This window comes from Triturus cristatus, chromosome 1_1, assembly GCF_964204655.1.
Source record: "Triturus cristatus chromosome 1_1, aTriCri1.1, whole genome shotgun sequence".
Classification (NCBI taxonomy): domain Eukaryota; kingdom Metazoa; phylum Chordata; class Amphibia; order Caudata; family Salamandridae; genus Triturus; species Triturus cristatus.
Genome location: NC_140579.1, coordinates 990390848 through 990405791, shown reverse-complemented (window position 1 = coordinate 990405791; position 14944 = coordinate 990390848). Strand labels below are relative to the sequence as shown.

General features: G+C 44.6%; 1 protein-coding gene across 1 annotated transcript in view; it reads right to left on the bottom strand.

Moving 5' to 3' along the window:
- Positions 1-14944, bottom strand: part of LOC146871420 (uncharacterized) — a 944195-nt gene that overhangs the window by 152059 nt on the left and 777192 nt on the right. The window contains exon 8 of the mRNA XM_085651067.1: positions 5343-5462. The gene's annotated coding sequence lies outside the window, so the exon portion shown is untranslated. The remainder of the gene's footprint in view (positions 1-5342; positions 5463-14944) is intronic.

The window sequence follows — 14944 nt, the reverse complement described above, 5'->3', positions numbered from 1 at the left end:
ACAAAATACACATCGAGCACCAATGCAAAAAGTTTTTGACACTCAAAAACCAAACATACTGCTATTATTACACCATTTGCAAAAAAAAAAACAGGCAGAGAAATCAAACACATTTACATTGTACAAAAATAAGTCTCTTACCAAACTACACAAACAGCAGAACCACCAGTCACAAAACGGCAACGTGAAAAGAAGAAAAGCCTTCACCTAGAACAAAAAAGTAAACAAAAAAAAAACATTACAATTGGAATTCACAAAAAATATAACAATAAACATTATAACATGCTATGTCACTACCCAAATGGTCAATCGGGTTGTGTGCCAGGTGGGGCAGAAAACAAATTGCACCCTGGAAGCGAGGGGTCACTTCTATTTTTATTTGAACTAATTCCCTGGTGTCTAGTGGGCTTTTCTGCCCCCCCTGGGAGCAGAAACGGCGAAAAAATGACACCGATCTGCCCCCAGAGGGGGCAGAAAAGTCTTCCAAAAATTTGTGGGCCCAAGGAAGCGACCCTTGCCCAAGGGGTCGCTTCCTACAATAATAATAAGATCCCTGGTGTCTAGTGGGCTTTTCTGCCCCCCCTGGGAGCAGAAACGGCAAAACAAATGACACCGATCTGCCCCCAGAGGGGGCAGAAAAGTCTTCCAACAATTTAGGGGCCCAAGGAAGCGACCCTTGCCCAAGGGGTCGCTTCCTACATAAATACTGATATCCCTGGTGTCTAGTGGGCTTTTCTGCCCCCCCTGGGAGCAGAAACGGCGGGAAAAAAAACACCGATCTGCCCCCAGAGGGGGCAGAAAAGTCTTCAAATGATATATGGCCCCAGGAAGCGACCCTTACCCAAGGGGTCGCTTCCAAAATAAAAAAAACACACATCCCTGGTGTCTAGTGGGGCATCCCTGCTCCACGATCGCGACGCTGTGCGCGATCGTGGAGCAGGAATGCCCTGTATTGAGACATCAGGGGAGAGGAAATACTCTTTCCTCTCCCCCGATGCCTCAATACACTCTAAAAGGCCCCCGCCGCCCCACCGGAGCAAACAAGACTCACCTTGCCTCTGTGGACGCCTGGAAGCAAATGGCTTCCAGGCGTCCGAGCACTTCCTGATGACGCCGGCGTGCGCTGTGCGCGCTGACGTCACCAGGAAGCGTGGGGGGGCTCGGGGGTGGCAGCGGAAACTCTTCCGCTGCCATCCCCGTCTGTGGGGGCACGATCGATGCCCCAGGGGGGGAGCGCCAGCGCTTCCCCCAGGGGCTGTCCTCATGACGGAGCGGTTCCGTCATGAGCACAGCCCAACTGATGCTCATGACGGAACCGCTCCGTCATGAGCATCCAAGGGGTTAAATCTTTCCAGTTTGCAGTACTTTGTTGAAACGCAACAGCTAATAACAGGTCAATAAGTTTGATATTAAGCGAAGCATTCACCCAGCAAGGAGATAGACTGCCTAAGAAAACATTGGTAAAAGAGAGAGGACATTTAGTTCCATAAAACAAATTAATTTGAGACCACACTTTTTCCCAAAAAAGTATGCACAAATGGGCAAGAAAAAAGCATGTGAAACAAGTCTGCATTTGGGGAGGTACATGTCCAGCAAACATCAGGAGCAGTTGCAAATCGTTTACCTAAGATATTGGGTGTCAAGAAAAGCCTATTGTACACAAAAAATAGTGTCTGTGTTATATTGGCTGCTCTGGATGACTTGCGGATCTTGGTCCAAATTTTGTTCCATAGGGACACTAGCCAAGTTACCGTCAAATCCTTTTCCCATGCCTCTTCCGTTTTGGATTTCTGTCTAACAGAGGTTTTATCTTGTAGACACCGATATATTAAAGAAGCTTTGGGTTTAGTTTTTAACAATGTGTAGAGCGATGAAGCGGAACTGGGATTGGCGGGAGCAGGCATAGTAGAAAGTTGGTTATATACATCCATAACCACTTGCTTAAGTAAATCATATTTATGAATAAATGAGGCAGGCAAATGAAATAATTGACGAAGTGAAGCAAAGGACAGGAAATCTGATTGGGAAAACAGTTGATGGATCCACACCAACCCTTTTTGTCTCCAAGACCGCCAATAAAACGACTTGTTATGAATGAGAAAATTTTTATTATACCAGATTGTCGAGTTAAAGAAGGAAGTCATAGCATCACGAGTATAAGGAGAGATGGATTCCAGAAGTTTGGAGGGTAATTTAAGTATGGGAGTAGACAAGGCCTGCGGTTTGCGCGAAAAGGAAAGATATTCAGTAAAGGAAAATGGGGACAGGAAAAGATGTTGAATTGTAGTCCAAAGGGGACGATCCTCAATAGAATCTAACAACCAAAGAGAAGCCAGACGTAAGAGGAAAGCTTTCTGATATGTCGGGAAATCAGGAAAGTTAACTCCCCCTTCCGCCTTAGGACGAATTAACTTGAAAAGAGACATTCGAGGTTTATTATTATTCCAAAGGAAAGAGGAAAGGATCGAATTAATTTTCTTAAAGAACTTAGCAGGAATAGAAACTGGGATATTAGAAATAGTGTAAAGAATTATGGGGGACAACATCATCTTAATAGTGTCTAAGCGACCCCACCAGGATAAGTATAAGAGATGCCATTTAGTGGATAGATCTGAGATTCTTTGAGAACATTTATTCATACAAAGGGTAACCGTGTCCAAAATCGTAGGAGTGATATGTAATCCTAGATATTTAATGTGGTCAGGTTTCCATGTAAAATTAGAAGCACTAAACTCAGCCTTAAAAGTAAACTTAGTTAGGGGTAAAATCTCACATTTATCGTTATTCAATTTATAGCCGGAGATAGATGAGAAAGCTCGTACTTCTGCTAAAAAGGCAGGGATTGAGTCATTTGGTTGCGACTTAAAAAGCAAAATATCATCTGCATAAGCTGCAAGTTTAATGTGGAAGTGTGATGACTGGAAACCATATAAATTGGGGTTCTGACGTAACTTAGAGAGGAAGGGCTTCAAAGCCAAATTAAAAAGGAAAGGAGAGAGAGGGCAACCCTGACGAACACCCCTACCCAAATCAAAGAATGGGGAGATTAAACCATTAGCACAGACGGCTGCACGAGGATTTGAGTAAAGGCAGGGAAATCAAGGAAGTAAATTTGGGGCCGAAACCAAACCACTTGAGAGTGTAAAATAAGTAGGTCCACTCAACCCTGTCAAAAGCCTTTTCGGCATCCAATGCTATCGCAGCTAGTGATTGCTTTGAGTGAGAGGACTTAGACAGAACATTAAAAAGAAGTTGTGTGTTGTCAGTTATAAAGCGACCTTTAACAAATCCAGATTGTTCCTTTCCCAGCAAGTCCGGTAAATAGGAGTCTAGCCGTAGAGCTAAAGCTTTAGAGAAAATGTTATAATCAATATTAACCAAGGAGATAGGCCTATAATTCTTACAGTATTGGGGGTCCTTCCCATCCTTAGGGATGAGACAAATGTGTGCATCAGAGAAAGAGGCCGGGGACCTACCCTGTAAGTTAAAGGAATGTATAAGGGAGTATAGTTTGGGCATCAGATATTTAGAGAAGTGGAGATAAAACTCAACTGTGAATCCATCCGGTCCCGGTGCTTTGTCGTTTTTAAGGTGTTGAAGGGCATCTAATAACTCTTGCTGTGATAAATCTGACTCCAAAGAGGATAGATCTGGGGGTGTGTGTGGAGCATGTTGGATATTGGAAAAAAATTGTGAAAGGGATTGATCAGTTGGTTGCGTTTCAGAGCTGTATAGTGATGCATAGAAGGAGGAAAATTCGTCCCAAATTTCTCCGTCTTTGAATTTTAAATTTGATTGTGCATCATAAATTGATTCAATATTGAATTTGTTATGCTTAACTTTTAAGTAATTAGCCAAAATTTTCGCCGCCTTATTCTTACCCCGTAAAATTTTGCGCTAGATTTTAGCAAATACAACGAGGCATCCTCAGTAGATTTCTTATTAAATTGCAGTTTGGCATTAATGAGAGCTGTCAAACAATCTGTTGAACGAGAAGTATAATAAGAGTGCTCCAGTCTCTTAATGTCCTGAAGGAGGTTCTTATTAAAATTACGGGCACACTTCCGTTTTTTAGCCACAAACCCAATTACAAAATCTCTTGCAGAGGATTTAAAAGCATCCCATATGGTTGAGAAAGGCATGGAAGGAGTCTGATTTATCTCGAAAAATTCATCAAAAAAAGTAAGGAAGGAGGCAGTAAATTTGGGGTTCAAGAGGAGGGCATTATTAAAGCGCCACCTTCTAGAACCTGTAGATGTAGGTACAATGTCCAAGCCAATCGAGACAGGAGCATGGTCTGATAATAAAATGGGACCAATCTCTGCGTAAGTGAGAGTTTGCGAAATGGCATGAGAGACAAATATGTAATCGATTCTTGATTGGGTATGATGAGAGGGGGGATAAAAAGTGTACTCTTTAGTAGTCGGGTGGCAGAGACGCCAGGCATCAAGGAGTTTGTGTTGAGAAACAGAGTGAACAAAGGATTTTTGGGGTTTATTAGGAACATAGGAGGTAGTAGAATTTCTATCTATAAATGGGTCAAAAACCTGATTACAGTCACCAGCTGGAATGAAATTATCTTCTATGCAATGAGAAATTTGCTGAGCAAACTTGGGCCAGAAGGAGGAATCTCCACAAGTGGGGGCATAAACATTAAGAAGAGAGACTGGAACACCCTTCAGTGAAAGTTTAACATTCAGCCATCTACCATCATTGTCTAACTCTTGGGATATCAATGTAAACGAAAGGGACTTACGACAAAGTATCATTACACCATTGCGTCTACCATCACCCGGGAAATAAAAAACTTCACCCACCCAACCTCTTTTTAATTTTAAGGATTCAACATCCGAGAGATGCGTTTCTTGTAAAAAAGCAATATCGGCGTCTAACTTGGCAAGATGAGATAAAACTCTTTGTCGTTTGATGGGAGAGTGTAATCCTCTAACATTCCATGTAACTAATTTCAATGACATAAAGTATAAGATGCAACATGAGCAAAAAATGAAAAACAAGAGTCCAAATCATTATGGTATAAATAAAGAGCATGAGAAGAAATAAGGATGAAGAAGAGAATTGGTTCAGAAATAGAATAGAAAAAAATGAAAATGTGGAAAAAGAAAGACCGAGAACAAAGGTCAGAGACAACTATGTTATAACAAAGGAACCAATTAAATAAATGTAAGAGGGACGTGAAAACACTGAAAAAAATACGACATGAGTAACACAAAGAAAAATGAAGACAACATCCAAGAATGGGTGAGTGAAAAAACCGAGATAGGAAGAGAAGAGAAGAAATAGAAAAGATAAGAAAAAAAAGGAGAAATCTTTAAATAACATACCTACACAAAGGAGAGTCAGAGAAGTAACACGAGGGGGGGGATGGAGCCACACCAACATACGGAACATCCAGGTTCAGTCAACGGAGTACCAGGGGTAACCACGCCAATAAAGTGAAGGATCTGTGTAAGCAGAGAGTAACGAGAAGTTAGCCAACGCAAGAACATGCCATGAGAACATAAAAACCATGAGAAACGTGACCAACCAGCAAATGCACAATAATACGTACAAGAGAAACAACAAGATTATCTAGAATATTAAGCAATGTAAAACGCGGAAGAATAAAGAGAACAGAAACTATAAAACTAGCAAATGGTACACTTTAAAAAACAGGTGAGTAATGCATAATAAGAACAAGAAAAGTTAAGAAATTAAGCAATCATGGGACCAAGAAAAAAAAGTGAAAAAAAGGTTGAACAGAGTACGTAGACATCAGAAATGAAAAGTCATGTGATATTCGGAGACGAGGATCCAGCAGAGTCCATAGCTTTCGGTCCGCAGGAGTTGATGAAGCTCTGTAGCCGCGCAGGATCATCATAGGACGTTGTTCTGTTGTTGTAAGTAACTTTAAAGAGGCAAGGGTGAAAAAGACCGTAACGGGCACCCATCGATCTCAGAGCTGGTCTCATGTCAAGAAACGGCTTACGTCTGTTAGCAGTGGCTTTAGCGTAGTCTTGTGCAAGAAATTAGGTTGAACCAAACCAGGTGATGCGTTGTGAGGATCTGACCGCCGACAAAACCTTTAGTAGATAAGTATATTTCCAAAAATATAAGATAACACCTCTTGGTCGCTGCGCAGGTGAGGTACTTGAAGGTCTACCCAGTCTATGAGCTCTCTGTATATTGAGAGCCGTGCCGTCAGCCAAATGCAACAATTTGGGAAGGAAAGATTTAAAAAATGTGAGAGGGTCAGACCCTTCAATTCCTTCCGCCAGGCCGTAATTGCGTAAATTGTTCCTCCTACTACGATTTTCAAGATCCTGGAGCTGTCATGGAAGCACAGAGACTTGAGATTGGAGCAGAGAGACATTTGTACTTGTGTCACTAAAGGAGGAGATACTTTGTTCAACTGCGGTGACTCTTGTGTCAAGTTGAGACCAGTTGTCTGCGAGAATTTGTAACTTGGTATTAGTTTCCTCCATAAAGGGTCGAAGGGCTCTAATTTCCTCTAACAACAACTCCAAAGAAACAGGCGAAGATGATTTAGGAGGAGAGGGCGGATGTTGTTTCAGACGCTTAGTGACAGATTTGCCAGAGGATACCGCAGGAAGATCCATGTTTGTTGAAGTAGTCTGGGACAAGGGTGACAAAGAGTCCTCCAGTCTGGATAATGCAGTGAAAAATTTTGAATTTTTGATGAAGACGTGTTTTGGATTTTGTGGTTTGGAAAATGCACCTTTCAATCTGCCCATAAGACCAGACAATAAAAAGCTGTATCACGCGTCAAATCACAGTCAGTCAAAACCAGTTGCTGTGAATAAGATGAGAAAGGCCATATGGGAAGCAGAAATCCAAAATTCCGCAATATGTCTGTTCAAGCTATACAGTTAACAGTTGTTTTGAGGAGTTAAAGCTTCACTGTGCAGCAACACAACCCAACAAAGAGAGAGAAAAAAACCAAGCACTAATGTAAAACTTTCCTGGGATCACAAGATGGCCGCTGAGGAGGACATTTAGCTCATGAGGAGAATACTTGAGAAAATGAGCTCATAATGGAGCTGATAGACATTGGAGCACTGTGGAGCAAAGCAGAACTCAAACCATATGGGCAGGAGGAGTGCAGATTAATTGGTGAGGGAAATCGCCTCCAGGGATGTACTCGCCGATAAATAGCAGAATCCAAAATGGCGGCCGTAACCGCGATGTCGCGTCTCCCTGAAGAGTAATTGCCTACCGAGATCTGATGTGTTCCCATGCATCAATTAGATCAGTGAAGGGCACAAAACGCTCACCGAACGTTCCGACGTCCGCAGCTTTCCATCTTCTAAGCAACAGCGGCCGTGAAGCGCGGGACCGCCGAGGCACACCGCGGAGCTTCACCCGGACACCACCATGTTCTCCGGGCGCCAAGCCACGCCCCCATGTTGTTGTTATCTCATTTCACCCTTGCACTGCACGGTCCGTCTTATTTCTTTTCTCAGTTTTTGGCTTGTATTCTGCTTCCTGTTTCAGCCTCTGCCAAATTTACACTCACTTTTGCATTCCTTCTTTCCCGCTTCTTTTCCTTCGTTCCTGCTTTTTTGCCTCTTTCTGTTCTTTGTCTGTTTGACTTGTTTTGCTTGCTTTCCCATCTCTTCCTCAATTTTTCCTTTGTGCTCTTTAGCCTCATATTTCCTCCTTTTTTTGCAACCTTCCCCTCTGTGGAGTTTTGTTGCCTTTCCCCTGGTCGCCTAGCACACTTAACTGCTCTTGCGCTTGCCAATCCCAGCCCACACACCTACCCCTGGATCTCCTCCTCCTCGACTACTTAATGGCAGTTGCAGCGTTGGAGTGCAGAAGGGTCCACAGAGAGGCCATATGTGTCCATCCTCGCTATTCTTCAAAAGATATCTCCAGTTTTGCGTCTTTCCGTTTTACCCTCTGTAGACTATGCTCTCAATCTCAGATAAGAGGTCATGGGATTTTTTGGTGCCAGCCCCTTTGCCCCCAGATTGGTGGCTCTATTATGGATTCTCTGATCTATTTTCTGGATACCCTCTCTAATTGCCCCTGTGTTAGTGCACAGTATTGACCTTTATGTTGGAAATCTTGTGCCTAGCAAAAGGAATCCAGGTTCTCTGCCACTCATCACAGCCCCACATGCTACCCAGCCCCGACCTCTGTGTACTGATTGCAGACGACCCTCAACATGCTGTTCCCATGCCTCTCCCGCCAACACGGAATGTGTGTTCTCCTCTGCCACCTGGCGCTTCTCCTCTGCACCGCTGCAACTGTCCCAGCCTCCACCAGACATTCACAACCAAACCTTACGCAACACCCCTTGCACAACACACACACCACTTTGGCCTGCTTTCTTCTCTGCACCCGCTCATTCATTAAATATGCCATATAAATCTGGAACCCCTTCTTGGGTTTCTTCTTACTGACTAAAACCTGATTGAGCCCAATGTCGGCCCCCGACATCACAGCAGAAATGCTCCCCGCTTCCCCCCCAGCTTCAAGATGGTGAGACAGACAGAAACTACAAACCTGGAGGAGGACTAGCCATCACATTTAAAGAAAACATCTACTGCTCCATCACATCAATAAACTCCAGCTACCTTGTGGAACACCTGCCTTTAAACTACGCATCTGCAGCAACACCACCCTTGGAGGAGCCCTCCTCTACTGACCGCCAGAGCAACTTCTGCAACACCATCTTGAACCTCACTGCTCCGCTGGTGCTCAACTCCAGCACCTTCATCCTTCTTGGTGACCTCAACTTCAATCTAGAAGACCATACAGACCCTAACAGCAACAACCACCTGGAGGACCTGAACACACTAGGACTCAACCAAAGAACTGAAAGAGCTCACCAGCACCACCAACATATTCTCAACCCTTTCTTCACCAACTTCGCTGACATCTTGGTGGACAAACCCACTGCCCTCACCTGGACTGACAACTCCCTTGCATGCTTTGACCTGATCATACCTGTAAATGCGATACCGAGTCCTATATACCATCGGAAGCAACTGGAACAGGATTCCTGAGGAAGCATGGACCACAAGCTCCAAACCCACCACCCACAGCATCACAACGACATTTCACATTTCATTACCAACTTTAACACCTGATTCACCTCCTGAACAAGCATCTTTGACCTACTCAAGACCATCACTGTCCCAAGGACGAGACCACAAATGAACTGGTACAGAGAAGAAAAGAGACTTATCAAATGCCACTGCAAGCAACTCGAACATTGATGGAGACACACCCATGACAAAAATGACAAAAGCACCTACAAATCGGCCCACTGATCCTATCATTAGCAACTTAAATTCAACAAAATATCATCACTGGGTGAGCAATCAAAAACCGGTCCAACAGGGCGATAGAAATCTTTGCTGTAATTAAAGATTTCCCCTTCCCTGCAGCCACCTTCACTAACGTCCGCCTATCACAGAACCTCTGGATCCAACTCTCCCAATACTTCAGCAAAAGAATCTGCAACATTTACAACAACTTTGTTTTCCAACCTAACACCTTTGATCCACCCTTGCCATCCTCTAATGCTGTGAGATCAATACCCCAGAAACCGCAATGACCTGCTGGCCCACAATCACCATGTTGGAAATCACATCAACTATGTACTCTATACACTCTGGAGCCTGATCGAATCTATGCCCATCTTCGAAGAACTTGACCCCATATTTGTTACACTCACCCGATAATCAACAGCTCCCTCACCATAGCCACCTTCCTTGACACCTGGAAACACACCACCATAGTTGTCATTCTGAACGTCCCTCAACACACCCAAAGACTCCGGTAAAATACTGACCAATCTCCCTGCTTCCCTACACTGACAAAATCATGGAATAACTTATCAACGAACACTTAGCTGACCACCTCAGCAAAACCACCTCATGGACCCCTCTCAAGCAGGATTCAGGTCCAACAGTATGAGAACACCCTTATTGTCACAACTGACAACATCTGCCTGATCATGGTCAGAGAAGACACCACACCATTATTCTCACTTGACCTCTCAACTACTTTCAACACCGTCTCCCATCCCATCTTAATCCAACCCATCCAAAAAGCCGGCATATGAGGATTGGCTCCCAGATAGATGGCTTCTTCCTCACTGGACGCAGCCAGTCAGTTAGCCTGACACCATACACCTGTGCTGTCATTAACCTAATCTGTGGAGTCCCCAAGGATCATCACTCTACCCAATGCAGTTCACAACTTGCCAACATGACCATAATACACAAAGAGGGGTGGCTAGGGAAATCAGCAACGCTCTCCTGTGATCACCTCACACCAGTTCGAGGAGCACCTCTCTACCTACTATGTTTAGAACCTGGTTGACTGGGGGACCAAATAAGAGGCCAGTGCAGGTGTCATATGACATACACCTCTGACAGAGGAGCCCCATTTGAAGGTAATTATGATTTTGGGCACTGTCCAAATGATCAGTCTACCAGAGGAACACAAACACATCTCCACACCCAAGCCTTTGACTACTCTGGGAGTAGTATTCCACACCTCATTCAGGGTTAAACACTCAGGGGGAGATTTACAAAAAAGTAGCGCAAGGTAGCGCAGCCCCCCCGCGAGGCTGCGCTGCATTGCACGATAGGGAAGAAGCAGGAGAGCGCCATATTTTTAAAGATATGGCTCTCTCCTCCCCTTTCCCTTGCACCGGAGCTGATTTCAGCAGCCATGCGCCATGCACACACCTTAGCGCTGTAGCGCTAGTGTGTGTGCATGAATGTAGCCTGGGTTTTGTACAGGAAGGGTAACCTTCCTGTACAAAATACTATGCTAGACAGGAGGGAAAGCGTTTCCCACTTTGTAAGCGTGCTGCACAGTGCAGCACACATGCAAAGTGGGAAAAGGAAGGAGAAATGAAAGCATTTCTCCTTCCTTGCGCCTGGTTGAAAAGGACGCAGTTTTCTCACGCTAAACTCAATCTACTGTTTTTAGAAAATTGGGTTTAGCGTGAGAAAGCTTGGATGATTGCATGGGAACGTCCATGCACCACCCTTGGCACGCCCCCAAGGCATAAAGTAATGCGAAGCAGCGCCATGCGCTGCTTCGCCTTACTTTTATGTTATTTCCAGCGCTAAACAAGTTTAACCCTGGAAAGTTAATTAGGAAAAAAATATTTTGCGCCGTTTTATATCACTTGTGACGCAAACATGGTGCAAAACCTTGGTAAATCTCCCCCTCAGGGGGCTGAAGCAAGAGACTAATACAAATATTTGTGATATTTATGAAAAATCAGACTTCAATGAATTGGGCATTAATGTTACAGAGTGTCCAAGAATGAATTTTTAAGTGTTTCTTAGTCCGAGATAGCAAATTGGATTTAATATTGCATTCCCATGGTTTCCTATGGAACAGCCAGCGTTGCTACAACGAAAATACCCTTTTGGCCTAGTCACTGTGAGGATTGGATGTGTAACATTACATTTCTACATGTTCTACTTTTAAGTACCATGACCCTGCCTTCTAGGCAATAAGGCCCACTTAGGGGCGACTTATTGATATTTACAAGAAAGGTTTGGACCTGCCAAAAGTGTTTGACAGGTTGAATTGTAGTTTAAACGTTGCTTTAGTCAGGCTACAATGGTAGGCCCGAATCCATGATTTACACTGTCACTATAGTGGACAGCACAATGGGTTGTGTAGTCCAATGATGACATTTAACTTACACGCCCTAGATACATTTTGTACCACACACTATGGACTTATAAGTAAGTTAAATACGAAAATTGGGGTACGCCAGTTTCATCATGTTGAAAGAAAGGAGCACAGATACTTTACCACTGGCACAGAGTTCTACAGCCAACAAAAAAAAGTTATGGAACAATTCTGGGGGTACATCATGCAAAAGATGGTAATGGGTCCAACCTCTGCAGAATGCAAGGAAAATAAACACCCCATGGGGTTTCCCATCAATAAGGTAGAACATTCTGGAAATACCATCAGCATTGGGCAATGATCCACCATGAAGTTTGTGCCTTGTAGGCAGATGGACCACCTCTACAGTTTAGGATTTAGACCTCACATTTCCATCAGCCATCTGATAGTTCTGTGGTCTGTCTGAATCCAGGGATGTCCTCCACCAACTTGGTGGACCAAGTAAACCTCAGAACCCTGCCCTACCTGAAATTGACTGGCTTTGATAGTCAAGCCTGCCAACTGCAGGGCCTAAAGCAATTCCTTTGGGTGGTACAGGTGGTCTCAGCTGGAGCTGAAGACAACAATGTCGCCCAGGCAGGTGGCACTGAAGTTCTCCCACCCAGTCAGGACCCATGTTACTAAACCAATGGAAGGTGGCAAGGGCATTCTTCAACCTAAAGGACATTACTCTGAACTGGTTCTCCCAGTTACAGCAACCTGCCAATATGCTGACGTCAAGTCAAAAGTACTGAAGAATTTGGAAGCCCTTAACCTGAGCTCATCGGCTGTGGGAATGGGGTGTGCATCAGTCTTGGTGACTAAATTGAGGCCCCTTAAATCCATGCAGACCTTCTTTTCAGAGGTACTACCCAATGGGGCAGCTTGGGTACAAACACCACTCGGATGGAACAGGAACTACAGAAGGGTTCAATCATTCCCAGCTCCAGTATTTTGGAAACCTCATCCTTGATATTGACTCTCACCTTATCAGAGAGCCCGCAAATCTTTTTTTTGGCAGGTATGCTGTCACCTGAATCAATGTCCTGGGTACACCAACTGGTGAGCCACAGAGTACAGGATAACAATCTGACAGACTGCCCCAGCAATTGGTGACAACCCCCCTGTTGACTTTCTGTCAGTGTGGGAGAGAGGACTTATCCCTCTACTGACTCATTCTGCTCCTTGTATGACAGGAGGACTGGGAGGGGTTCACTTTCCTCCTCCTTACCACAATATGTCACAATGAGATTTGTCTCTTCGGACCTCTCAAATGTGGTTATAACCTGTTCACATGGAGGATCATCAGTGGGTTTCGGGCAGTCTGAAATTCCATCAAGTATGTGACCTCCCCTTCCTATCTTTTACTTCATATGGCCCAGTCCATGGTTGGTCCTGGAGGGCTCTGGCTACACGGTTTCCATGAATAACACTTTCTAGGCAGGTTGGTACTCCACAAGCATGGCCTTTTGGTCATAACAATGCTTGATCATTTCCTGGCTGGCCTCTACTTTTTCAGTGCCTCTTTCATGCAGCGTCCCATTTTGGCTCTGAGGGCTAACATTTAACGGACAACGTCTTGTAGAGGTTTCTTGGGAGCTTACTCCCACACCGCCTCAGACTTGAAGTTATCTCACAGGGCGGCCAAACAGAAGCTAAAAGGGGCTAAAGCCCTGTATGCACTTTCCAAGTATGTAAACAGAAAGTATGGCAACAAGACATCCCACTTATGTCTTAGGGCCCAGACAGGCTCGTGACTATGTCCTCCAGGGTTTTGTTGACCCTCTCAAGAACCCCTCTGACCTAGAGATCTTAGATCTTAAGATATGGAGAATTTATAAGTAACCACACACTGGTCCCTCATGGCCTTCATGGATGCTAACATGAAATGTGTGCCTTTGTCCGACACTACCTTATTGGAGAACCCCACTCAAGTAAATATCCCCATCAATTAAGCAGCCATTTATAGAGCGCGGCAAATCACCCGTGAGGGTCTCGAGGCATTGGGGCTGCTTGCTGCTGCGTGGAGATTATTACTCAAGCAGCCAGGTCTTTAGGCCTAGTCTGCATTGTTTGAGTGACGGTGCCCTGGCCACCACAGACACATTCACTGTTCTGAGACGTATGACCTCAGGTTACTAGGTGGCATAACCCACCAATACCAGGATAAACATGTTCTCTAGGGCTGTCTTGGGATCCAGAGGTGGGTCTAAAACCACACTTTCAAAAGGTGTTCCCACCACAGGTAAATTCTGGAGGGTAACTGCTACATTTGCTGGCAATAAAACAAAGTTTTTGGCAATATTCATAAATCTTTGTATAGCAGTGGTCCAGTGTTTCTTAAATGCCGAATCCTTTGCTACAACCCCTCGAGGAGATTGAGATCAACAGACCTTCTCAGTTGCTGCTCCTAAATTATAGATTTTGACTCCAGCCCATCTGCAAGCCGATCGGAACCTTTTCCGATTCAGGCGTGTTAGCAAAACCTGGTTATTAGTGCAGTTTTATGGTTAACTTGTCTGGGCCTGCTTCTTTATGTTTAGGAAGCCCCTTGAGACTGTTGGTATGAGTTCTCTATATAAACACAAATAACAGGGAGGAGGAACCAAGTACCAACAGAGGATGTGCACCTGCCTGCAGACTCACTCACTCTGCTACAAAAAGACTCTGGGTGGTGGCTATTGAGCCCACTGAGGGGGGAAGAGATGAACAGCACATACAGGAGGGGATGAATTATGAGGCTCCTTCTGGCCCCACAGAAGATCATACAGTGGTGTAGCCCTGCTGTCATCTAGGCTTGCAGCCATCCTGTTCATCACTCCAGAGCGCTCATGACCATGTGGTCTACAGCTGCACTGCTTGCTTTATCTCTAAGTGCCCAACGGGAAGAACAGTAGTTGAGGAAAGCACTCATCCTAAGCACCCCTAAACGCCCATATTTTGACCCACCACATCCACCATGAACATGCCAAAGCTGCTTATTTCAAGGAGGCTACGAGGGAAATAGTTTATGGTCAGCTTGTGATCTCTCCAGATGTGAAGAAATGACGGGTGCCATGAGGGCCCTCCGAGAGGCGCTAGCTGACCAGCATAAATTACTATGTACCCTGACCTCTTTCAAAGCAGTCCTTTTCTCTCATCTGTAATCCAGCTCCTCCAATTCTGCATTTGTCTTGTAATCCGGTGTGTCGTTACAAGTTGTTTCCACCCCAGTGTGTTCAGGGTGTGTCAGATCCTGCTTTGCATAAACATCTATCAGCATCTGAGGAGG